Source organism: Corythoichthys intestinalis, unplaced genomic scaffold, assembly GCF_030265065.1.
Source record: "Corythoichthys intestinalis isolate RoL2023-P3 unplaced genomic scaffold, ASM3026506v1 HiC_scaffold_25, whole genome shotgun sequence".
Lineage (NCBI taxonomy): Eukaryota > Metazoa > Chordata > Actinopteri > Syngnathiformes > Syngnathidae > Corythoichthys > Corythoichthys intestinalis.
In genome coordinates this window covers 811,761-838,201 of record NW_026651594.1, presented here as the reverse complement: position 1 = coordinate 838,201, position 26,441 = coordinate 811,761, and positions in this window count along the sequence as shown.

The window sequence follows — 26,441 nt, the reverse complement described above, 5'->3', positions numbered from 1 at the left end:
CTGTGAAAAGGCTTAAATGACTTTTTTAATTAAGTTTGATGATTGCGTTCAATCAAAATGTCCTAGAACAAAATTTTCAAATGTAACTACTAGATTGTGATACAATACACTATTGGGTGAAGTTTGGTTGACTTCTGCACAGCGGTTTGGGAGTTAACATCAAAATTACATTTCTCGGCCATATCGCATAGATCTCACTGTGAAAAGGCTTAAATGGCTTTTTTGACCTAAGTTTGAGGATTGCGCTCAAATCAAATGTCCTAGAACCAAATTTCCACATGTAATTACTAGATTGTGATACAATACACTAATGGGTGAAGTTTGGTTGACTTCTGCGCAGCGGTTTGGGAGTTAACATCAAAATTACATTTCTCGGCCATATCGCATAGATCTCACTGTGAAAAGGCTTAAATGACATTTTTAATTAAGTTTAATGATTGCGCTCAAACCAAATGTCCTCGAACGAAATTTTCAAATGTTACTACTAGAATGTGATACAATACACTATTGGGTGAAGTTTAGTTGACTTCTGCGCAGCGGTTTGGGAGTTAACATCAAAATTACATTTCTCGGCCATATCGCATAGATCTCACTGTGAAAAGGCTTAAATGGCTTTTTTGACCTAAGTTTGAGGATTGCGCTCAAATCAAATGTCCTAGAACCAAATTTCCACATGTAACTACTAGATTGTGATACAATACACTAATGGGTGAAGTTTGGTTTACTTCTGCGCAGCGGTTTGGGAGTTAACATCAAAATTACATTTCTCGGCCATATCGCATAGATCTCACTGTGAAAAGGCTTAAATGGCTTTTTTGACCTAAGTTTAATAATTGCGCTCAAACCAAATGTCCTAGAACGAAATTTTCAAATGTAACTACTAGAATGTGATACAATACACTATTGGGTGAAGTTTGGTTGACTTCTGCACAGCGGTTTGGGAGTTAACATCAAAATTACATTTCTCGGCCATATCGCATAGATCTCACTGTGAAAAGGCTTAAATGGTTTTTTGACCTAAGTTTGAGGATTGCGCTCAAATCAAATGTCCTAGAACCAAATTTCCACATGTAATTACTAGATTGTGATACAATACACTAATGGGTGAAGTTTGGTTGACTTCTGCGCAGCGGTTTGGGAGTTAACATCAAAATTACATTTCTCGGCCATATCGCATAGATCTCACTGTGAAAAGGCTTAAATGACTTTTTTAAATTAAGTTTAATGATTGCGCTCAAACCAAATGTCCTAGAACGAAATTTTCAAATGTAACTACTAGAATGTGATACAATACACTATTGGGTGAAGTTTAGTTGACTTCTGCGCAGCGGTTTGGGAGTTAACATCAAAATTACATTTCTCGGCCATATCGCATAGATCTCACTGTGAAAAGGCTTAAATGGCTTTTTTGACCTAAGTTTGAGGATTGCGCTCAAATCAAATGTCCTAGAACCAAATTTCCACATGTAACTACTAGATTGTGATACAATACACTAATGGGTGAAGTTTGGTTGACTTCTGCGCAGCGGTTTGGGAGTTAACATCAAAATTACATTTCTCGGCCATATCGCATAGATCTCACTGTGAAAAGGCTTAAATGACTTTTTTAATTAAGTTTGATGATTGCGCTCAAACAAAATTTCCTAGAACAAAATTTTCAAATGTAACTACTAGATTGTGATACAATACACTATTGGGTGAAGTTTGGTTGACTTCTGCGCAGCGGTTTGGGAGTTAACATCAAAATTACATTTCTCGGCCATATCGCATAGATCTCACTGTGAAAAGGCTTAAATGACTTTTTTAATTAAGTTTGATGATTGCGTTCAAACAAAATGTCCTAGAACAAAATTTTCAAATGTAACTACTAGATTGTGATACAATACACTATTGGGTGAAGTTTGGTTGACTTCTGCGCAGCGGTTTGGGAGTTAACATCAAAATTACATTTCTCGGCCATATCGCATAGATCTCACTGTGAAAAGGCTTAAATGACTTTTTTAAATTAAGTTTAATGATTGCGCTCAAACCAAATGTCCTAGAACGAAATTTTCAAATGTAACTACTAGAATGTGATACAATACACTATTGGGTGAAGTTTCGTTGACTTCTGCGCAGCGGTTTGGGAGTTAACATCAAAATTACATTTCTCGGCCATATCGCATAGATCTCACTGTGAAAAGGCTTAAATGGCTTTTTTGACCTAAGTTTAATGATTGCGCTCAAACCAAATGTCCTAGAACCAAATTTCCACATGTAATTACTAGATTGTGATACAATACACTAATGGGTGAAGTTTGGTTGACTTCTGCGCAGCGGTTTGGGAGTTAACATCAAAATTACATTTCTCGGCCATATCGCATAGATCTCACTGTGAAAAGGCTTAAATGACTTTTTTAATTAAGTTTAATGATTGCGCTCAAACCAAATGTCCTAGAACCAAATTTCCACATGTAATTACTAGATTGTGATACAATACACTAATGGGTGAAGTTTGGTTGACTTCTGCGCAGCGGTTTGGGAGTTAACATCAAAATTACATTTCTCGGCCATATCGCATAGATCTCACTGTGAAAAGGCTTAAATGACTTTTTAAATTAAGTTTAATGATTGCGCTCAAACCAAATGTCCTCGAACGAAATTTTCAAATGTAACTACTAGAATGTGATACAATACACTATTGGGTGAAGTTTGGTTGACTTCTGCGCAGCGGTTTGGGAGTTAACATCAAAATTACATTTCTCGGCCATATCGCATAGATCTCACTGTGAAAAGGCTTAAATGACTTTTTTAATTAAGTTTGATGATTGGGTTCAAACAAAATGTCCTACAACAAAATTTTCAAATGTAACTACTAGATTGTGATACAATACACTATTGGGTGAAGTTTGGTTGACTTCTGCGCAGCGGTTTGGGAGTTAACATCAAAATTACATTTCTCGGCCATATCGCATAGATCTCACTGTGAAAAGGCTTAAATGACTTTTTTTAATTAAATTTAATGATTGCGCTCAAACCAAATGTCCTAGAACGAAATTTTCAAATGTAACTACTAGAATGTGATACAATACACTATTGGGTGAAGTTTAGTTGACTTCTGCGCAGCGGTTTGGGAGTTAACATCAAAATTACATTTCTCGGCCATATCGCATAGATCTCACTGTGAAAAGGCTTAAATGACTTTTTTAATTAAGTTTAATGATTGCGCTCAAACCAAATCCCCTAGAACGAAATTTTCAAATGTAACTACTAGAATGTGATACAATACACTATTGGGTGAAGTTTGGTTGACTTCTGCGCAGCGGTTTGGGAGTTAACATCAAAATTACATTTCTCGGCCATATCGCATAGATCTCACTGTGAAAAGGCTTAAATGGCTTTTTTGACCTAAGTTTAAGGATTGCGCTCAAATCAAATGTCCTAGAACAAAATTTCCACATGTAACTACTAGATTGTGATACAATACACTAATGGGTGAAGTTTGGTTGACTTCTGCGCAGCGGTTTGGGAGTGAACATCAAAATTACATTTCTCGGCCATATCGCATAGATCTCACTGTGAAAAGGCTTAAATGACTTTTTTAATTAAGTTTGATAATTGCACTCAAACAAAATTTCCTAGAACAAAATTTTCAAATGTAACTACTAGATTGTGATACAATACACTATTGGGTGAAGTTTGGTTGACTTCTGCGCAGCGGTTTGGGAGTTAACATCAAAATTACATTTCTCGGCCATATCGCATAGATCTCACTGTGAAAAGGCTTAAATGACTTTTTTAATTAAGTTTGATGATTGCGCTCAAACAAAATGTCCTAGAACAAAATTTTCAAATGTAACTACTAGATTGTGATACAATACACTATTGGGTGAAGTTTGGTTGACTTCTGCGCAGCGGTTTGGGAGTTAACATCAAAATTACATTTCTCGGCCATATCGCATAGATCTCACTGTGAAAAGGCTTAAATGGCTTTTTTGACCTAAGTTTGAGGATTGCGCTCAAATCAAATGTCCAATAACCAAATTTCCACATGTAACTACTAGATTGTGATACAATACACTAATGGGTGAAGTTTGGTTGACTTCTGCGCAGCGGTTTGGGAGTTAACATCAAAATTACATTTCTCGGCCATATCGCATAGATCTCACTGTGAAAAGGCTTAAATGACTTTTTTAATTAAGTTTGATGATTGCGTTCAAACAAAATGTCCTAGAACAAAATTTTCAAATGTAACTACTAGATTGTGATACAATACACTATTGGGTGAAGTTTGGTTGACTTCTGCGCAGCGGTTTGGGAGTTAACATCAAAATTACATTTCTCGGCCATATCGCATAGATTTCACTGTGAAAAGGCTTAAATGGCTTTTTTGACCTAAGTTTGAGGATTGCGCTCAAATCAAATGTCCTAGAACCAAATTTCCACATGTAATTACTAGATTGTGATACAATACACTAATGGGTGAAGTTTGGTTGACTTCTGCGCAGCGGTTTGGGAGTTAACATCAAAATTACATTTCTCGGCCATATCGCATAGATCTCACTGTGAAAAGGCTTAAATGACTTTTTTTAATTAAGTTTGAAGATTGCGCTCAAATCAAATGTCCTAGAACTAAATTTCCAAATGTAACTACTAGATTGTGATAAAATACACTATTGGGTGAAGTTTGGTTGACTTCTGCGCAGCGGTTTGGGAGTTAACATCAAAATTACATTTCTCGGCCATATCGCATAGATCTCACTGTGAAAAGGCTTAAATGGCTTTTTTTAATTAAGTTTGAAGATTGCGCTCAAATCAAATGTCCTAGAACTAAATTTCCAAATGTAACTACTAGATTGTGATACAATACACTATTGGGTGAAGTTTGGTTGACTTCTGCGCAGCGGTTTGGGAGTTAACATCAAAATTACATTTCTCGGCCATATCGCATAGATCTCACTGTGAAAAGGCTTAAATGGCTTTTTTGACCTAAGTTTGAGGATTGCGCTAAAATCAAATGTCCTAGAACCAAATTTCCACATTTAACTACTAGATTGTGATACAATACACTAATGGGTGAAGTTTGGTTTACTTCTGCGCAGCGGTTTGGGAGTTAACATCAAAATTACATTTCTCGGCCATATCGCATAGATCTCACTATGAAAAGGCTTAAATGGCTTTTTTGACCTAAGTTTAATAATTGCGCTCAAACCAAATGTCCTAGAACGAAATTTTCAAATGTAACTACTAGAATGTGATACAATACACTATTGGGTGAAGTTTGGTTGACTTCTGCGCAGCGGTTTGGGAGTTAACATCAAAATTACATTTCTCGGCCATATCGCATAGATCTCACTGTGAAAAGGCTTAAATGGCTTTTTTGACCTAAGTTTGAGGATTGCGCTCAAATCAAATGTCCTAGAACCAAATTTCCACATGTAACTACTAGATTGTGATACAATACACTAATGGGTGAAGTTTGGTTTACTTCTGCGCAGCGGTTTGGGAGTTAACATCAAAATTACATTTCTCGGCCATATCGCATAGATCTCACTGTGAAAAGGCTTAAATGGCTTTTTTGACCTAAGTTTAATAATTGCGCTCAAACCAAATGTCCTTGAACGAAATTTTAAAATGTAACTACTAGAATGTGATACAATACACTATTGGGTGAAGTTTGGTTGACTTCTGCGCAGCGGTTTGGGAGTTAACATCAAAATTACATTTCTCGGCCATATCGCATAGATCTCACTGTGAAAAGGCTTAAATGGCTTTTTTGACCTAAGTTTGAGGATTGCGCTCAAATCAAATGTCCTATAACCAAATTTCCACATGTAACTACTAGATTGTGATACAATACACTAATGGGTGAAGTTTGGTTGACTTCTGCGCAGCGGTTTGGGAGTTAACATCAAAATTACATTTCTCGGCCATATCGCATAGATCTCACTGTGAAAAGGCTTAAATGGCTTTTTTGACCTAAGTTTGAGGATTGCGCTCAAACAAAATGTCCTAGAACAAAATTTTCAAATGTAACTACTAGATTGTGATACAATACACTATTGGGTGAAGTTTGGTTGACTTCTGCGCAGCGGTTTGGGAGTTAACATCAAAATTACATTTCTCGGCCATATCGCATAGATCTCACTGTGAAAAGGCTTAAATGGCTTTTTTGACCTAAGTTTGAGGATTGCGCTCAAACCAAATGTCCTAGAACAAAATTTTAAAATGTAACTACTAGAATGTGATACAATACACTATTGGGTGAAGTTTGGTTGACTTCTGCGCAGCGGTTTGGGAGTTAACATCAAAATTACATTTCTCGGCCATATCGCATAGATCTCACTGTGAAAAGGCTTAAATGGCTTTTTTGACCTAAGTTTGAGGATTGCGCTCAAATCAAATGTCCTAGAACCAAATTTCCACATGTAACTACTAGATTGTGATAAAATACACTAATGGGTGAAGTTTGGTTGACTTCTGCGCAGCGGTTTGGGAGTTAACATCAAAATTACATTTCTCGGCCATATCGCATAGATCTCACTGTGAAAAGGCTTAAATGACTTTTTTAATTAAGTTTGATGATTGCGTTCAAACAAAATGTCCTAGAACAAAATTTTCAAATGTAACTACTAGATTGTGATACAATACACTATTGGGTGAAGTTTGGTTGACTTCTGCGCAGCGGTTTGGGAGTTAACATCAAAATTACATTTCTCGGCCATATCGCATAGATTTCACTGTGAAAAGGCTTAAATGGCTTTTTTGACCTAAGTTTGAGGATTGCGCTCAAATCAAATGTCCTAGAACCAAATTTCCACATGTAATTACTAGATTGTGATACAATACACTAATGGGTGAAGTTTGGTTGACTTCTGCGCAGCGGTTTGGGAGTTAACATCAAAATTACATTTCTCGGCCATATCGCATAGATCTCACTGTGAAAAGGCTTAAATGACTTTTTTTAATTAAGTTTGAAGATTGCGCTTAAATCAAATGTCCTAGAACTAAATTTCCAAATGTAACTACTAGATTGTGATAAAATACACTATTGGGTGAAGTTTGGTTGACTTCTGCGCAGCGGTTTGGGAGTTAACATCAAAATTACATTTCTCGGCCATATCGCATAGATCTCACTGTGAAAAGGCTTAAATGGCTTTTTTTAATTAAGTTTGAAGATTGCGCTCAAATCAAATGTCCTAGAACTAAATTTCCAAATGTAACTACTAGATTGTGATACAATACACTATTGGGTGAAGTTTGGTTGACTTCTGCGCAGCGGTTTGGGAGTTAACATCAAAATTACATTTCTCGGCCATATCGCATAGATCTCACTGTGAAAAGGCTTAAATGGCTTTTTTGACCTAAGTTTGAGGATTGCGCTCAAATCAAATGTCCTAGAACCAAATTTCCACATGTAACTACTAGATTGTGATTAAATACACTAATGGGTGAAGTTTGGTTGACTTCTGCGCAGCGGTTTGGGAGTTAACATCAAAATTACATTTCTCGGCCATATCGCATAGATCTCACTGTGAAAAGGCTTAAATGACTTTTTTAATTAAGTTTGATGATTGCGTTCAAACAAAATGTCCTAGAACCAAATTTCCACATTTAACTACTAGATTGTGATACAATACACTAATGGGTGAAGTTTGGTTTACTTCTGCGCAGCGGTTTGGGAGTTAACATCAAAATTACATTTCTCGGCCATATCGCATAGATCTCACTATGAAAAGGCTTAAATGGCTTTTTTGACCTAAGTTTAATAATTGCGCTCAAACCAAATGTCCTAGAACGAAATTTTCAAATGTAACTACTAGAATGTGATACAATACACTATTGGGTGAAGTTTGGTTGACTTCTGCGCAGCGGTTTGGGAGTTAACATCAAAATTACATTTCTCGGCCATATCGCATAGATCTCACTGTGAAAAGGCTTAAATGGCTTTTTTGACCTAAGTTTGAGGATTGCGCTCAAATCAAATGTCCTAGAACCAAATTTCCACATGTAACTACTAGATTGTGATACAATACACTAATGGGTGAAGTTTGGTTTACTTCTGCGCAGCGGTTTGGGAGTTAACATCAAAATTACATTTCTCGGCCATATCGCATAGATCTCACTGTGAAAAGGCTTAAATGGCTTTTTTGACCTAAGTTTAATAATTGCGCTCAAACCAAATGTCCTTGAACGAAATTTTAAAATGTAACTACTAGAATGTGATACAATACACTATTGGGTGAAGTTTGGTTGACTTCTGCGCAGCGGTTTGGGAGTTAACATCAAAATTACATTTCTCGGCCATATCGCATAGATCTCACTGTGAAAAGGCTTAAATGGCTTTTTTGACCTAAGTTTGAGGATTGCGCTCAAATCAAATGTCCTATAACCAAATTTCCACATGTAACTACTAGATTGTGATACAATACACTAATGGGTGAAGTTTGGTTGACTTCTGCGCAGCGGTTTGGGAGTTAACATCAAAATTACATTTCTCGGCCATATCGCATAGATCTCACTGTGAAAAGGCTTAAATGGCTTTTTTGACCTAAGTTTGAGGATTGCGCTCAAACAAAATGTCCTAGAACAAAATTTTCAAATGTAACTACTAGATTGTGATACAATACACTATTGGGTGAAGTTTGGTTGACTTCTGCGCAGCGGTTTGGGAGTTAACATCAAAATTACATTTCTCGGCCATATCGCATAGATCTCACTGTGAAAAGGCTTAAATGGCTTTTTTGACCTAAGTTTGAGGATTGCGCTCAAACCAAATGTCCTAGAACAAAATTTTAAAATGTAACTACTAGAATGTGATACAATACACTATTGGGTGAAGTTTGGTTGACTTCTGCGCAGCGGTTTGGGAGTTAACATCAAAATTACATTTCTCGGCCATATCGCATAGATCTCACTGTGAAAAGGCTTAAATGGCTTTTTTGACCTAAGTTTGAGGATTGCGCTCAAATCAAATGTCCTAGAACCAAATTTCCACATGTAACTACTAGATTGTGATAAAATACACTAATGGGTGAAGTTTGGTTGACTTCTGCGCAGCGGTTTGGGAGTTAACATCAAAATTACATTTCTCGGCCATATCGCATAGATCTCACTGTGAAAAGGCTTAAATGACTTTTTTAATTAAGTTTGATGATTGCGCTCAAACAAAATTTCCTAGAACAAAATTTTCAAATGTAACTACTAGATTGTGTATACAATACACTATTGGGTGAAGTTTGGTTGACTTCTGCGCAGCGGTTTGGGAGTTAACATCAAAATTACATTTCTCGGCCATATCGCATAGATCTCACTGTGAAAAGGCTTAAATGGCTTTTTTGACCTAAGTTTGAGGATTGCGCTCAAATCAAATGTCCTATAACCAAATTTCCACATGTAACTACTAGATTGTGATACAATACACTAATGGGTGAAGTTTGGTTGACTTCTGCGCAGCGGTTTGGGAGTTAACATCAAAATTACATTTCTCGGCCATATCGCATAGATCTCACTGTGAAAAGGCTTAAATGACTTTTTTAATTAAGTTTGATGATTGCGTTCAAACAAAATGTCCTAGAACAAAATTTTCAAATGTAACTACTAGATTGTGATACAATACACTATTGGGTGAAGTTTGGTTGACTTCTGCGCAGCGGTTTGGGAGTTAACATCAAAATTACATTTCTCGGCCATATCGCATAGATTTCACTGTGAAAAGGCTTAAATGGCTTTTTTGACCTAAGTTTGAGGATTGCGCTCAAATCAAATGTCCTAGAACCAAATTTCCACATGTAATTACTAGATTGTGATACAATACACTAATGGGTGAAGTTTGGTTGACTTCTGCGCAGCGGTTTGGGAGTTAACATCAAAATTACATTTCTCGGCCATATCGCATAGATCTCACTGTGAAAAGGCTTAAATGACTTTTTTTAATTAAGTTTGAAGATTGCGCTTAAATCAAATGTCCTAGAACTAAATTTCCAAATGTAACTACTAGATTGTGATAAAATACACTATTGGGTGAAGTTTGGTTGACTTCTGCGCAGCGGTTTGGGAGTTAACATCAAAATTACATTTCTCGGCCATATCGCATAGATCTCACTGTGAAAAGGCTTAAATGGCTTTTTTTAATTAAGTTTGAAGATTGCGCTCAAATCAAATGTCCTAGAACTAAATTTCCAAATGTAACTACTAGATTGTGATACAATACACTATTGGGTGAAGTTTGGTTGACTTCTGCGCAGCGGTTTGGGAGTTAACATCAAAATTACATTTCTCGGCCATATCGCATAGATCTCACTGTGAAAAGGCTTAAATGGCTTTTTTGACCTAAGTTTGAGGATTGCGCTCAAATCAAATGTCCTAGAACCAAATTTCCACATGTAACTACTAGATTGTGATTAAATACACTAATGGGTGAAGTTTGGTTGACTTCTGCGCAGCGGTTTGGGAGTTAACATCAAAATTACATTTCTCGGCCATATCGCATAGATCTCACTGTGAAAAGGCTTAAATGACTTTTTTAATTAAGTTTGATGATTGCGTTCAAACAAAATGTCCTAGAACAAAATTTTCAAATGTAACTACTAGATTGTGATACAATACACTATTGGGTGAAGTTTGGTTGACTTCTGCGCAGCGGTTTGGGAGTTAACATCAAAATTATATTTCTCGGCCATATCGCATAGATTTCACTGTAAAAAGGCTTAAATGGCTTTTTTGACCTAAGTTTGAGGATTGCGCTCAAATCAAATGTCCTAGAACCAAATTTCCACATGTAATTACTAGATTGTGATACAATACACTAATGGGTGAAGTTTGGTTGACTTCTGCGCAGCGGTTTGGGAGTTAACATCAAAATTACATTTCTCGGCCATATCGCATAGATCTCACTGTGAAAAGGCTTAAATGACTTTTTTTAATTAAGTTTGAAGATTGCGCTTAAATCAAATGTCCTAGAACTAAATTTCCAAATGTAACTACTAGATTGTGATAAAATACACTATTGGGTGAAGTTTGGTTGACTTCTGCGCAGCGGTTTGGGAGTTAACATCAAAATTACATTTCTCGGCCATATCGCATAGATCTCACTGTGAAAAGGCTTAAATGGCTTTTTTTAATTAAGTTTGAAGATTGCGCTCAAATCAAATGTCCTAGAACTAAATTTCCAAATGTAACTACTAGAATGTGATACAATACACTATTGGGTGAAGTTTGGTTGACTTCTGCGCAGCGGTTTGGGAGTTAACATCAAAATTACATTTCTCGGCCATATCGCATAGATCTCACTGTGAAAAGGCTTAAATGACTTTTTTAATTAAGTTTGATGATTGCGCTCAAACAAAATTTCCTAGAACAAAATTTTCAAATGTAACTACTAGATTGTGATACAATACACTATTGGGTGAAGTTTGGTTGACTTCTGCGCAGCGGTTTGGGAGTTAACATCAAAATTAAATTTCTCGGCCATATCGCATAGATCTCACTGTGAAAAGGCTTAAATGGCTTTTTTGACCTAAGTTTGAGGATTGCGCTCAAATCAAATGTCCTATAACCAAATTTCCACATGTAACTACTAGATTGTGATACAATACACTAATGGGTGAAGTTTGGTTGACTTCTGCGCAGCGGTTTGGGAGTTAACATCAAAATTACATTTCTCGGCCATATCGCATAGATCTCACTGTGAAAAGGCTTAAATGACTTTTTTAATTAAGTTTGATGATTGCGTTCAAACAAAATGTCCTAGAACAAAATTTTCAAATGTAACTACTAGATTGTGATACAATACACTATTGGGTGAAGTTTGGTTGACTTCTGCGCAGCGGTTTGGGAGTTAACATCAAAATTACATTTCTCGGCCATATCGCATAGATTTCACTGTGAAAAGGCTTAAATGGCTTTTTTGACCTAAGTTTGAGGATTGCGCTCAAATCAAATGTCCAAGAACCAAATTTCCACATGTAATTACTAGATTGTGATACAATACACTAATGGGTGAAGTTTGGTTGACTTCTGCGCAGTGGTTTGGGAGTTAACATCAAAATTACATTTCTCGGCCATATCGCATAGATCTCACTGTGAAAAGGCTTAAATGACTTTTTTTAATTAAGTTTGAAGATTGCGCTTAAATCAATTGTCCTAGAACTAAATTTCCAAATGTAACTACTAGATTGTGATAAAATACACTATTGGGTGAAGTTTGGTTGACTTCTGCGCAGCGGTTTAGGAGTTAACATCAAAATTACATTTCTCGGCCATATCGCATAGATCTCACTGTGAAAAGGCTTAAATGGCTTTTTTTAATTAAGTTTGAAGATTGCGCTCAAATCAAATGTCCTAGAACTAAATTTCCAAATGTAACTACTAGATTGTGATACAATACACTATTGGGTGAAGTTTGGTTGACTTCTGCGCAGCGGTTTGGGAGTTAACATCAAAATTACATTTCTCGGCCATATCGCATAGATCTCACTGTGAAAAGGCTTAAATGGCTTTTTTGACCTAAGTTTGAGGATTGCGCTAAAATCAAATGTCCTAGAACCAAATTTCCACATTTAACTACTAGATTGTGATACAATACACTAATGGGTGAAGTTTGGTTTACTTCTGCGCAGCGGTTTGGGAGTTAACATCAAAATTACATTTCTCGGCCATATCGCATAGATCTCACTGTGAAAAGGCTTAAATGGCTTTTTTGACCTAAGTTTAATAATTGCGCTCAAACCAAATGTCCTAGAACGAAATTTTCAAATGTAACTACTAGAATGTGATACAATACACTATTGGGTGAAGTTTGGTTGACTTCTGCGCAGCGGTTTGGGAGTTAACATCAAAATTACATTTCTCGGCCATATCGCATAGATCTCACTGTGAAAAGGCTTAAATGGCTTTTTTGACCTAAGTTTGAGGATTGCGCTCAAATCAAATGTCCTAGAACCAAATTTCCACATGTAACTACTAGATTGTGATACAATACACTAATGGGTGAAGTTTGGTTTACTTCTGCGCAGCGGTTTGGGAGTTAACATCAAAATTACATTTCTCGGCCATATCGCATAGATCTCACTGTGAAAAGGCTTAAATGGCTTTTTTGACCTAAGTTTAATAATTGCGCTCAAACCAAATGTCCTTGAACGAAATTTTAAAATGTAACTACTAGAATGTGATACAATACACTATTGGGTGAAGTTTGGTTGACTTCAGCGCAGCGGTTTGGGAGTTAACATCAAAATTACATTTCTCGGCCATATCGCATAGATCTCACTGTGAAAAGGCTTAAATGGCTTTTTTTACCTAAGTTTGAGGATTGCGCTCAAATCAAATGTCCTATAACCAAATTTCCACATGTAACTACTAGATTGTGATACAATACACTAATGGGTGAAGTTTGGTTGACTTCTGCGCAGCGGTTTGGGAGTTAACATCAAAATTACATTTCTCGGCCATATCGCATAGATCTCACTGTGAAAAGGCTTAAATGGCTTTTTTGACCTAAGTTTGAGGATTGCGCTCAAACAAAATGTCCTAGAACAAAATTTTCAAATGTAACTACTAGATTGTGATACAATACACTATTGGGTGAAGTTTGGTTGACTTCTGCGCAGCGGTTTGGGAGTTAACTTCAAAATTACATTTCTCGGCCATATCGCATAGATCTCACTGTGAAAAGGCTTAAATGGCTTTTTTGACCTAAGTTTGAGGATTGCGCTCAAACCAAATGTCCTAGAACGAAATTTTAAAATGTAACTACTAGAATGTGATACAATACACTATTGGGTGAAGTTTGGTTGACTTCTGCGCAGCGGTTTGGGAGTTAACATCAAAATTACATTTCTCGGCCATATCGCATAGATCTCACTGTGAAAAGGCTTAAATGGCTTTTTTGACCTAAGTTTGAGGATTGCGCTCAAATCAAATGTCCTAGAACCAAATTTCCACATGTAACTACTAGATTGTGATAAAATACACTAATGGGTGAAGTTTGGTTGACTTCTGCGCAGCGGTTTGGGAGTTAACATCAAAATTACATTTCTCGGCCATATCGCATAGATCTCACTGTGAAAAGGCTTAAATGACTTTTTTAATTAAGTTTGATGATTGCGCTCAAACAAAATTTCCTAGAACAAAATTTTCAAATGTAACTACTAGATTGTGATACAATACACTATTGGGTGAAGTTTGGTTGACTTCTGCGCAGCGGTTTGGGAGTTAACATCAAAATTACATTTCTCGGCCATATCGCATAGATCTCACTGTGAAAAGGCTTAAATGGCTTTTTTGACCTAAGTTTGAGGATTGCGCTCAAATCAAATGTCCTATAACCAAATTTCCACATGTAACTACTAGATTGTGATACAATACACTAATGGGTGAAGTTTGGTTGACTTCTGCGCAGCGGTTTGGGAGTTAACATCAAAATTACATTTCTCGGCCATATCGCATAGATCTCACTGTGAAAAGGCTTAAATGACTTTTTTAATTAAGTTTGATGATTGCGTTCAAACAAAATGTCCTAGAACAAAATTTTCAAATGTAACTACTAGATTGTGATACAATACACTATTGGGTGAAGTTTGGTTGACTTCTGCGCAGCGGTTTGGGAGTTAACATCAAAATTATATTTCTCGGCCATATCGCATAGATTTCACTGTGAAAAGGCTTAAATGGCTTTTTTGACCTAAGTTTGAGGATTGCGCTCAAATCAAATGTCCTAGAACCAAATTTCCACATGTAATTACTAGATTGTGATACAATACACTAATGGGTGAAGTTTGGTTGACTTCTGCGCAGCGGTTTGGGAGTTAACATCAAAATTACATTTCTCGGCCATATCGCATAGATCTCACTGTGAAAAGGCTTAAATGACTTTTTTTAATTAAGTTTGAAGATTGCGCTTAAATCAAATGTCCTAGAACTAAATTTCCAAATGTAACTACTAGATTGTGATAAAATACACTATTGGGTGAAATTTGGTTGACTTCTGCGTAGCGGTTTGGGAGTTAACATCAAAATTACATTTCTCGGCCATATCGCATAGATTTCACTGTGAAAAGGCTTAAATGGCTTTTTTGACCTAAGTTTGAGGATTGCGTTCAAACAAAATGTCCTAGAACAAAATTTTCAAATGTAACTACTAGATTGTGATACAATACACTAATGGTTGAAGTTTGGTTGACTTCTGCGCAGCGGTTTGGGAGTGAACATCAAAATTACATTTCTCGGCCATATCGCATAGATCTCACTGTGAAAAGGCTTAAATGACTTTTTTTAATTAAGTTTGAAGATTGCGCTTAAATCAAATGTCCTAGAACTAAATTTCCAAATGTAACTACTAGATTGTGATAAAATACACTATTGGGTGAAGTTTGGTTGACTTCTGCGCAGCGGTTTGGGAGTTAACATCAAAATTACATTTCTCGGCCATATCGCATAGATCTCACTGTGAAAAGGCTTAAATGGCTTTTTTTAATTAAGTTTGAAGATTGCGCTCAAATCAAATGTCCTAGAACTAAATTTCCAAATGTAACTACTAGATTGTGATACAATACACTATTGGGTGAAGTTTGGTTGACTTCTGCGCAGCGGTTTGGGAGTTAACATCAAAATTACATTTCTCGGCCATATCGCATAGATCTCACTGTGAAAAGGCTTAAATGGCTTTTTTGACCTAAGTTTGAGGATTGCGCTCAAATCAAATGTCCTAGAACCAAATTTCCACATGTAACTACTAGATTGTGATTAAATACACTAATGGGTGAAGTTTGGTTGACTTCTGCGCAGCGGTTTGGGAGTTAACATCAAAATTACATTTCTCGGCCATATCGCATAGATCTCACTGTGAAAAGGCTTAAATGACTTTTTTAATTAAGTTTGATGATTGCGTTCAAACAAAATGTCCTAGAACAAAATTTTCAAATGTAACTACTAGATTGTGATACAATACACTATTGGGTGAAGTTTGGTTGACTTCTGCGCAGCGGTTTGGGAGTTAACATCAAAATTATATTTCTCGGCCATATCGCATAGATTTCACTGTGAAAAGGCTTAAATGGCTTTTTTGACCTAAGTTTGAGGATTGCGCTCAAATCAAATGTCCTAGAACCAAATTTCCACATGTAATTACTAGATTGTGATACAATACACTAATGGGTGAAGTTTGGTTGACTTCTGCGCAGCGGTTTGGGAGTTAACATCAAAATTACATTTCTCGGCCATATCGCATAGATCTCACTGTGAAAAGGCTTAAATGACTTTTTTTAATTAAGTTTGAAGATTGCGCTTAAATCAAATGTCCTAGAACTAAATTTCCAAATGTAACTACTAGATTGTGATAAAATACACTATTGGGTGAAATTTGGTTGACTTCTGCGTAGCGGTTTGGGAGTTAACATCAAAATTACATTTCTCGGCCATATCGCATAGATTTCACTGTGAAAAGGCTTAAATGGCTTTTTTTAATTAAGTTTGAAGATTGCGCTCAAATCAAATGTCCTAGAACTAAATTTCCAAATGTAACTACTAGATTGTGATACAATACACTATTGGGTGAAGTTTGGTTGACTTCTGCGCAGCGGTTTGGGAGTTAACATCAAAATTACATTTCTCGGCCATATCGCATAGATCTCACTGTGAAAAGGCTTAAATGGCTTTTTTGACCTAAGTTTGAGGATTGCGCTCAAATCAAATGTCCTAGAACCAAATTTCCACATGTAACTACTAGATTGTGATTAAATACACTAATGGGTGAAGTTTGGTTGACTTCTGCGCAGCGGTTTGGGAGTTAACATCAAAATTACATTTCTCGGCCATATCGCATAGATCTCACTGTGAAAAGGCTTAAATGACTTTTTTAATTAAGTTTGATGATTGCGCTCAAACAAAATTTCCTAGAACAAAATTTTCAAATGTAACTACTAGATTTTGATACAATACACTATTGGGTGAAGTTTGGTTGACTTCTGCGCAGCGGTTTGGGAGTTAACATCAAAATTAAATTTCTCGGCCATATCGCATAGATCTCACTGTGAAAAGGCTTAAATGGCTTTTTTGACCTAAGTTTGAGGATTGCGCTCAAATCAAATGTCCTATAACCAAATTTCCACATGTAACTACTAGATTGTGATACAATACACTAATGGGTGAAGTTTGGTTGACTTCTGCGCAGCGGTTTGGGAGTTAACATCAAAATTAAATTTCTCGGCCATATCGCATAGATCTCACTGTGAAAAGGCTTAAATGGCTTTTTTGACCTAAGTTTGAGGATTGCGCTCAAATCAAATGTCCTATAACCAAATTTCCACATGTAACTACTAGATTGTGATACAATACACTAATGGGTGAAGTTTGGTTGACTTCTGCGCAGCGGTTTGGGAGTTAACATCAAAATTACATTTCTCGGCCATATCGCATAGATCTCACTGTGAAAAGGCTTAAATGACTTTTTTAATTAAGTTTGATGATTGCGTTCAAACAAAATGTCCTAGAACAAAATTTTCAAATGTAACTACTAGATTGTGATACAATACACTATTGGGTGAAGTTTGGTTGACTTCTGCGCAGCGGTTTGGGAGTTAACATCAAAATTACATTTCTCGGCCATATCGCATAGATTTCACTGTGAAAAGGCTTAAATGGCTTTTTTGACCTAAGTTTGAGGATTGCGCTCAAATCAAATGTCCAAGAACCAAATTTCCACATGTAATTACTAGATTGTGATACAATACACTAATGGGTGAAGTTTGGTTGACTTCTGCGCAGCGGTTTGGGAGTTAACATCAAAATTACATTTCTCGGCCATATCGCATAGATCTCACTGTGAAAAGGCTTAAATGACTTTTTTTAATTAAGTTTGAAGATTGCGCTTAAATCAATTGTCCTAGAACTAAATTTCCAAATGTAACTACTAGATTGTGATAAAATACACTATTGGGTGAAGTTTGGTTGACTTCTGCGCAGCGGTTTAGGAGTTAACATCAAAATTACATTTCTCGGCCATATCGCATAGATCTCACTGTGAAAAGGCTTAAATGGCTTTTTTTAATTAAGTTTGAAGATTGCGCTCAAATCAAATGTCCTAGAACTAAATTTCCAAATGTAACTACTAGATTGTGATACAATACACTATTGGGTGAAGTTTGGTTGACTTCTGCGCAGCGGTTTGGGAGTTAACATCAAAATTACATTTCTCGGCCATATCGCATAGATCTCACTGTGAAAAGGCTTAAATGGCTTTTTTGACCTAAGTTTGAGGATTGCGCTAAAATCAAATGTCCTAGAACCAAATTTCCACATTTAACTACTAGATTGTGATACAATACACTAATGGGTGAAGTTTGGTTTACTTCTGCGCAGCGGTTTGGGAGTTAACATCAAAATTACATTTCTCGGCCATATCGCATAGATCTCACTGTGAAAAGGCTTAAATGGCTTTTTTGACCTAAGTTTAATAATTGCGCTCAAACCAAATGTCCTAGAACGAAATTTTCAAATGTAACTACTAGAATGTGATACAATACACTATTGGGTGAAGTTTGGTTGACTTCTGCGCAGCGGTTTGGGAGTTAACATCAAAATTACATTTCTCGGCCATATCGCATAGATCTCACTGTGAAAAGGCTTAAATGGCTTTTTTGACCTAAGTTTGAGGATTGCGCTCAAATCAAATGTCCTAGAACCAAATTTCCACATGTAACTACTAGATTGTGATACAATACACTAATGGGTGAAGTTTGGTTTACTTCTGCGCAGCGGTTTGGGAGTTAACATCAAAATTACATTTCTCGGCCATATCGCATAGATCTCACTGTGAAAAGGCTTAAATGGCTTTTTTGACCTAAGTTTAATAATTGCGCTCAAACCAAATGTCCTTGAACGAAATTTTAAAATGTAACTACTAGAATGTGATACAATACACTATTGGGTGAAGTTTGGTTGACTTCAGCGCAGCGGTTTGGGAGTTAACATCAAAATTACATTTCTCGGCCATATCGCATAGATCTCACTGTGAAAAGGCTTAAATGGCTTTTTTGACCTAAGTTTGAGGATTGCGCTCAAATCAAATGTCCTATAACCAAATTTCCACATGTAACTACTAGATTGTGATACAATACACTAATGGGTGAAGTTTGGTTGACTTCTGCGCAGCGGTTTGGGAGTTAACATCAAAATTACATTTCTCGGCCATATCGCATAGATCTCACTGTGAAAAGGCTTAAATGGCTTTTTTGACCTAAGTTTGAGGATTGCGCTCAAACAAAATGTCCTAGAACAAAATTTTCAAATGTAACTACTAGATTGTGATACAATACACTATTGGGTGAAGTTTGGTTGACTTCTGCGCAGCGGTTTGGGAGTTAACTTCAAAATTACATTTCTCGGCCATATCGCATAGATCTCACTGTGAAAAGGCTTCAATGGCTTTTTTGACCTAAGTTTGAGGATTGCGCTCAAATCAAATGTCCTAGAACCAAATTTCCACATGTAACTACTAGATTGTGATAAAATACACTAATGGGTGAAGTTTGGTTGACTTCTGCGCAGCGGTTTGGGAGTTAACATCAAAATTACATTTCTCGGCCATATCGCATAGATCTCACTGTGAAAAGGCTTAAATGACTTTTTTAATTAAGTTTGATGATTGCGCTCAAACAAAATTTCCTAGAACAAAATTTTCAAATGTAACTACTAGATTGTGATACAATACACTATTGGGTGAAGTTTGGTTGACTTCTGCGCAGCGGTTTGGGAGTTAACATCAAAATTACATTTCTCGGCCATATCGCATAGATCTCACTGTGAAAAGGCTTAAATGGCTTTTTTGACCTAAGTTTGAGGATTGCGCTCAAATCAAATGTCCTATAACCAAATTTCCACATGTAACTACTAGATTGTGATACAATACACTAATGGGTGAAGTTTGGTTGACTTCTGCGCAGCGGTTTGGGAGTTAACATCAAAATTACATTTCTCGGCCATATCGCATAGATCTCACTGTGAAAAGGCTTAAATGACTTTTTTAATTAAGTTTGATGATTGCGTTCAAACAAAATGTCCTAGAACAAAAATTTCAAATGTAACTACTAGATTGTGATACAATACACTATTGGGTGAAGTTTGGTTGACTTCTGCGCAGCGGTTTGGGAGTTAACATCAAAATTACATTTCTCGGCCATATCGCATAGATTTCACTGTGAAAAGGCTTAAATGGCTTTTTTGACCTAAGTTTGAGGATTGCGCTCAAATCAAATGTCCTAGAACCAAATTTCCACATGTAATTACCAGATTGTGATACAATACACTAATGGGTGAAGTTTGGTTGACTTCTGCGCAGCGGTTTGGGAGTTAACATCAAAATTACATTTCTCGGCCATATCGCATAGATCTCACTGTGAAAAGGCTTAAATGACTTTTTTTAATTAAGTTTGAAGATTGCGCTCAAATCAAATGTCCTAGAACTAAATTTCCAAATGTAACTACTAGATTGTGATAAAATACACTATTGGGTGAAGTTTGGTTGACTTCTGCGCAGCGGTTTGGGAGTTAACATCAAAATTACATTTCTCGGCCATATCGCATAGATCTCACTGTGAAAAGGCTTAAATGGCTTTTTTTAATTAAGTTTGAAGATTGCGCTCAAATCAAATGTCCTAGAACTAAATTTCCAAATGTAACTACTAGATTGTGATACAATACACTATTGGGTGAAGTTTGGTTGACTTCTGCGCAGCGGTTTGGGAGTTAACATCAAAATTACATTTCTCGGCCATATCGCATAGATCTCACTGTGAAAAGGCTTAAATGGCTTTTTTGACCTAAGTTTGAGGATTGCGCTCAAATCAAATGTCCTATAACCAAATTTCCACATGTAACTACTAGATTGTGATACAATACACTAATGGGTGAAGTTTGGTTGACTTCTGCGCAGCGGTTTGGGAGTTAACATCAAAATTACATTTCTCGGCCATATCGCATAGATCTCACTGTGAAAAGGCTTAAATGACTTTTTTAATTAAGTTTGATGATTGCGTTCAAACAAAATGTCCTAGAACAAAATTTTCAAATGTAACTACTAGATTGTGATACAATACACTATTGGGTGAAGTTTGGTTGACTTCTGCGCAGCGGTTTGGGAGTTAACATCAAAATTACATTTCTCGGCCATATCGCATAGATTTCACTGTGAAAAGGCTTAAATGGCTTTTTTGACCTAAGTTTGAGGATTGCGCTCAAATCAAATGTCCTAGAACCAAATTTCCACATGTAATTACTAGATTGTGATACAATACACTAATGGGTGAAGTTTGGTTGACTTCTGCGCAGCGGTTTGGGAGTTAACATCAAAATTACATTTCTCGGCCATATCGCATAGATCTCACTGTGAAAAGGCTTAAATGACTTTTTTTAATTAAGTTTGAAGATTGCGCTCAAATCAAATGTCCTAGAACTAAATTTCCAAATGTAACTACTAGATTGTGATAAAATACACTATTGGGTGAAGTTTGGTTGACTTCTGCGCAGCGGTTTGGGAGTTAACATCAAAATTACATTTCTCGGCCATATCGCATAGATCTCACTGTGAAAAGGCTTAAATGGCTTTTTTTAATTAAGTTTGAAGATTGCGCTCAAATCAAATGTCCTAGAACTAAATTTCCAAATGTAACTACTAGATTGTGATACAATACACTATTGGGTGAAGTTTGGTTGACTTCTGCGCAGCGGTTTGGGAGTTAACATCAAAATTACATTTCTCGGCCATATCGCATAGATCTCACTGTGAAAAGGCTTAAATGGCTTTTTTGACCTAAGTTTGAGGATTGCGCTAAAATCAAATGTCCTAGAACCAAATTTCCACATTTAACTACTAGATTGTGATACAATACACTAATGGGTGAAGTTTGGTTTACTTCTGCGCAGCGGTTTGGGAGTTAACATCAAAATTACATTTCTCGGCCATATCGCATAGATCTCACTATGAAAAGGCTTAAATGGCTTTTTTGACCTAAGTTTAATAATTGCGCTCAAACCAAATGTCCTAGAACGAAATTTTCAAATGTAACTACTAGAATGTGATACAATACACTATTGGGTGAAGTTTGGTTGACTTCTGCGCAGCGGTTTGGGAGTTAACATCAAAATTACATTTCTCGGCCATATCGCATAGATCTCACTGTGAAAAGGCTTAAATGGCTTTTTTGACCTAAGTTTGAGGATTGCGCTCAAATCAAATGTCCTAGAACCAAATTTCCACATGTAACTACTAGATTGTGATACAATACACTAATGGGTGAAGTTTGGTTTACTTCTGCGCAGCGGTTTGGGAGTTAACATCAAAATTACATTTCTCGGCCATATCGCATAGATCTCACTGTGAAAAGGCTTAAATGGCTTTTTTGACCTAAGTTTAATAATTGCGCTCAAACCAAATGTCCTTGAACGAAATTTTAAAATGTAACTACTAGAATGTGATACAATACACTATTGGGTGAAGTTTGGTTGACTTCTGCGCAGCGGTTTGGGAGTTAACATCAAAATTACATTTCTCGGCCATATCGCATAGATCTCACTGTGAAAAGGCTTAAATGGCTTTTTTGACCTAAGTTTGAGGATTGCGCTCAAATCAAATGTCCTATAACCAAATTTCCACATGTAACTACTAGATTGTGATACAATACACTAATGGGTGAAGTTTGGTTGACTTCTGCGCAGCGGTTTGGGAGTTAACATCAAAATTACATTTCTCGGCCATATCGCATAGATCTCACTGTGAAAAGGCTTAAATGGCTTTTTTGACCTAAGTTTGAGGATTGCGCTCAAACAAAATGTCCTAGAACAAAATTTTCAAATGTAACTACTAGATTGTGATACAATACACTATTGGGTGAAGTTTGGTTGACTTCTGCGCAGTGGTTTGGGAGTTAACATCAAAATTACATTTCTCGGCCATATCGCATAGATCTCACTGTGAAAAGGCTTAAATGGCTTTTTTGACCTAAGTTTGAGGATTGCGCTCAAACCAAATGTCCTAGAACGAAATTTTAAAATGTAACTACTAGAATGTGATACAGTACACTATTGGGTGAAGTTTGGTTGACTTCTGCGCAGCGGTTTGGGAGTTAACATCAAAATTACATTTCTCGGCCATATCGCATAGATCTCACTGTGAAAAGGCTTAAATGGCTTTTTTGACCTAAGTTTGAGGATTGCGCTCAAATCAAATGTCCTAGAACCAAATTTCCACATGTAACTACTAGATTGTGATAAAATACACTAATGGGTGAAGTTTGGTTGACTTCTGCGCAGCGGTTTGGGAGTTAACATCAAAATTACATTTCTCGGCCATATCGCATAGATCTCACTGTGAAAAGGCTTAAATGACTTTTTTAATTAAGTTTGATGATTGCGCTCAAACAAAATTTCCTAGAACAAAATTTTCAAATGTAACTACTAGATTGTGTATACAATACACTATTGGGTGAAGTTTGGTTGACTTCTGCGCAGCGGTTTGGGAGTTAACATCAAAATTACATTTCTCGGCCATATCGCATAGATCTCACTGTGAAAAGGCTTAAATGGCTTTTTTGACCTAAGTTTGAGGATTGCGCTCAAATCAAATGTCCTATAACCAAATTTCCACATGTAACTACTAGATTGTGATACAATACACTAATGGGTGAAGTTTGGTTGACTTCTGCGCAGCGGTTTGGGAGTTAACATCAAAATTACATTTCTCGGCCATATCGCATAGATCTCACTGTGAAAAGGCTTAAATGACTTTTTTAATTAAGTTTGATGATTGCGTTCAAACAAAATGTCCTAGAACAAAATTTTCAAATGTAACTACTAGATTGTGATACAATACACTATTGGGTGAAGTTTGGTTGACTTCCGCGCAGCGGTTTGGGAGTTAACATCAAAATTACATTTCTCGGCCATATCGCATAGATTTCACTGTGAAAAGGCTTAAATGGCTTTTTTGACCTAAGTTTGAGGATTGCGCTCAAATCAAATGTCCTAGAACCAAATTTCCACATGTAATTACTAGATTGTGATACAATACACTAATGGGTGAAGTTTGGTTGACTTCTGCGCAGCGGTTTGGGAGTTAACATCAAAATTACATTTCTCGGCCATATCGCATAGATCTCACTGTGAAAAGGCTTAAATGACTTTTTTTAATTAAGTTTGAAGATTGCGCTTAAATCAAATGTCCTAGAACTAAATTTCCAAATGTAACTACTAGATTGTGATAAAATACACTATTGGGTGAAGTTTGGTTGACTTCTGCGCAGCGGTTTGGGAGTTAACATCAAAATTACATTTCTCGGCCATATCGCATAGATCTCACTGTGAAAAGGCTTAAATGGCTTTTTTTAATTAAGTTTGAAGATTGCGCTCAAATCAAATGTCCTAGAACTAAATTTCCAAATGTAACTACTAGATTGTGATACAATACACTATTGGGTGAAGTTTGGTTGACTTCTGCGCAGCGGTTTGGGAGTTAACATCAAAATTACATTTCTCGGCCATATCGCATAGATCTCACTGTGAAAAGGCTTAAATGGCTTTTTTGACCTAAGTTTGAGGATTGCGCTAAAATCAAATGTCCTAGAACCAAATTTCCACATTTAACTACTAGATTGTGATACAATACACTAATGGGTGAAGTTTGGTTTACTTCTGCGCAGCGGTTTGGGAGTTAACATCAAAATTACATTTCTCGGCCATATCGCATAGATCTCACTGTGAAAAGGCTTAAATGGCTTTTTTGACCTAAGTTTAATAATTGCGCTCAAACCAAATGTCCTAGAACGAAATTTTCAAATGTAACTACTAGAATGTGATACAATACACTATTGGGTGAAGTTTGGTTGACTTCTGCGCAGCGGTTTGGGAGTTAACATCAAAATTACATTTCTCGGCCATATCGCATAGATCTCACTGTGAAAAGGCTTAAATGGCTTTTTTGACCTAAGTTTGAGGATTGCGCTCAAATCAAATGTCCTAGAACCAAATTTCCACATGTAACTACTAGATTGTGATACAATACACTAATGGGTGAAGTTTGGTTTACTTCTGCGCAGCGGTTTGGGAGTTAACATCAAAATTACATTTCTCGGCCATATCGCATAGATCTCACTGTGAAAAGGCTTAAATGGCTTTTTTGACCTAAGTTTAATAATTGCGCTCAAACCAAATGTCCTTGAACGAAATTTTAAAATGTAACTACTAGAATGTGATACAATACACTATTGGGTGAAGTTTGGTTGACTTCTGCGCAGCGGTTTGGGAGTTAACATCAAAATTACATTTCTCGGCCATATCGCATAGATCTCACTGTGAAAAGGCTTAAATGGCTTTTTTGACCTAAGTTTGAGGATTGCGCTCAAATCAAATGTCCTATAACCAAATTTCCACATGTAACTACTAGATTGTGATACAATACACTAATGGGTGAAGTTTGGTTGACTTCTGCGCAGCGGTTTGGGAGTTAACATCAAAATTACATTTCTCGGCCATATCGCATAGATCTCACTGTGAAAAGGCTTAAATGGCTTTTTTGACCTAAGTTTGAGGATTGCGCTCAAACAAAATGTCCTAGAACAAAATTTTCAAATGTAACTACTAGATTGTGATACAATACACTATTGGGTGAAGTTTGGTTGACTTCTGCGCAGCGGTTTGGGAGTTAACATCAAAATTACATTTCTCGGCCATATCGCATAGATCTCACTGTGAAAAGGCTTAAATGACTTTTTTAATTAAGTTTGATGATTGCGTTCAAACAAAATGTCCTAGAACAAAATTTTCAAATGTAACTACTAGATTGTGATACAATACACTATTGGGTGAAGTTTGGTTGACTTCTGCGCAGCGGTTTGGGAGTTAACATCAAAATTACATTTCTCGGCCATATCGCATAGATCTCACTGTGAAAAGGCTTAAATGGCTTTTTTGACCTAAGTTTGAGGATTGCGCTCAAATCAAATGTCCTATAACCAAATTTCCACATGTAACTACTAGATTGTGATACAATACACTAATGGGTGAAGTTTGGTTTACTTCTGCGCAGCGGTTTGGGAGTTAACATCAAAATTACATTTCTCGGCCATATCGCATAGATCTCACTGTGAAAAGGCTTAAATGACTTTTTTAATTAAGTTTGATGATTGCGCTCAAACAAAATTTCCTAGAACAAAATTTTCAAATGTAACTACTAGATTGTGATACAATACACTATTGGGTGAAGTTTGGTTGACTTCTGCGCAGCGGTTTGGGAGTTAACATCAAAATTACATTTCTCGGCCATATCGCATAGATCTCACTGTGAAAAGGCTTAAATGACTTTTTTAATTAAGTTTGATGATTGCGTTCAAACAAAATGTCCTAGAACAAAATTTTCAAATGTAACTACTAGATTGTGATACAATACACTATTGGGTGAAGTTTGGTTGACTTCT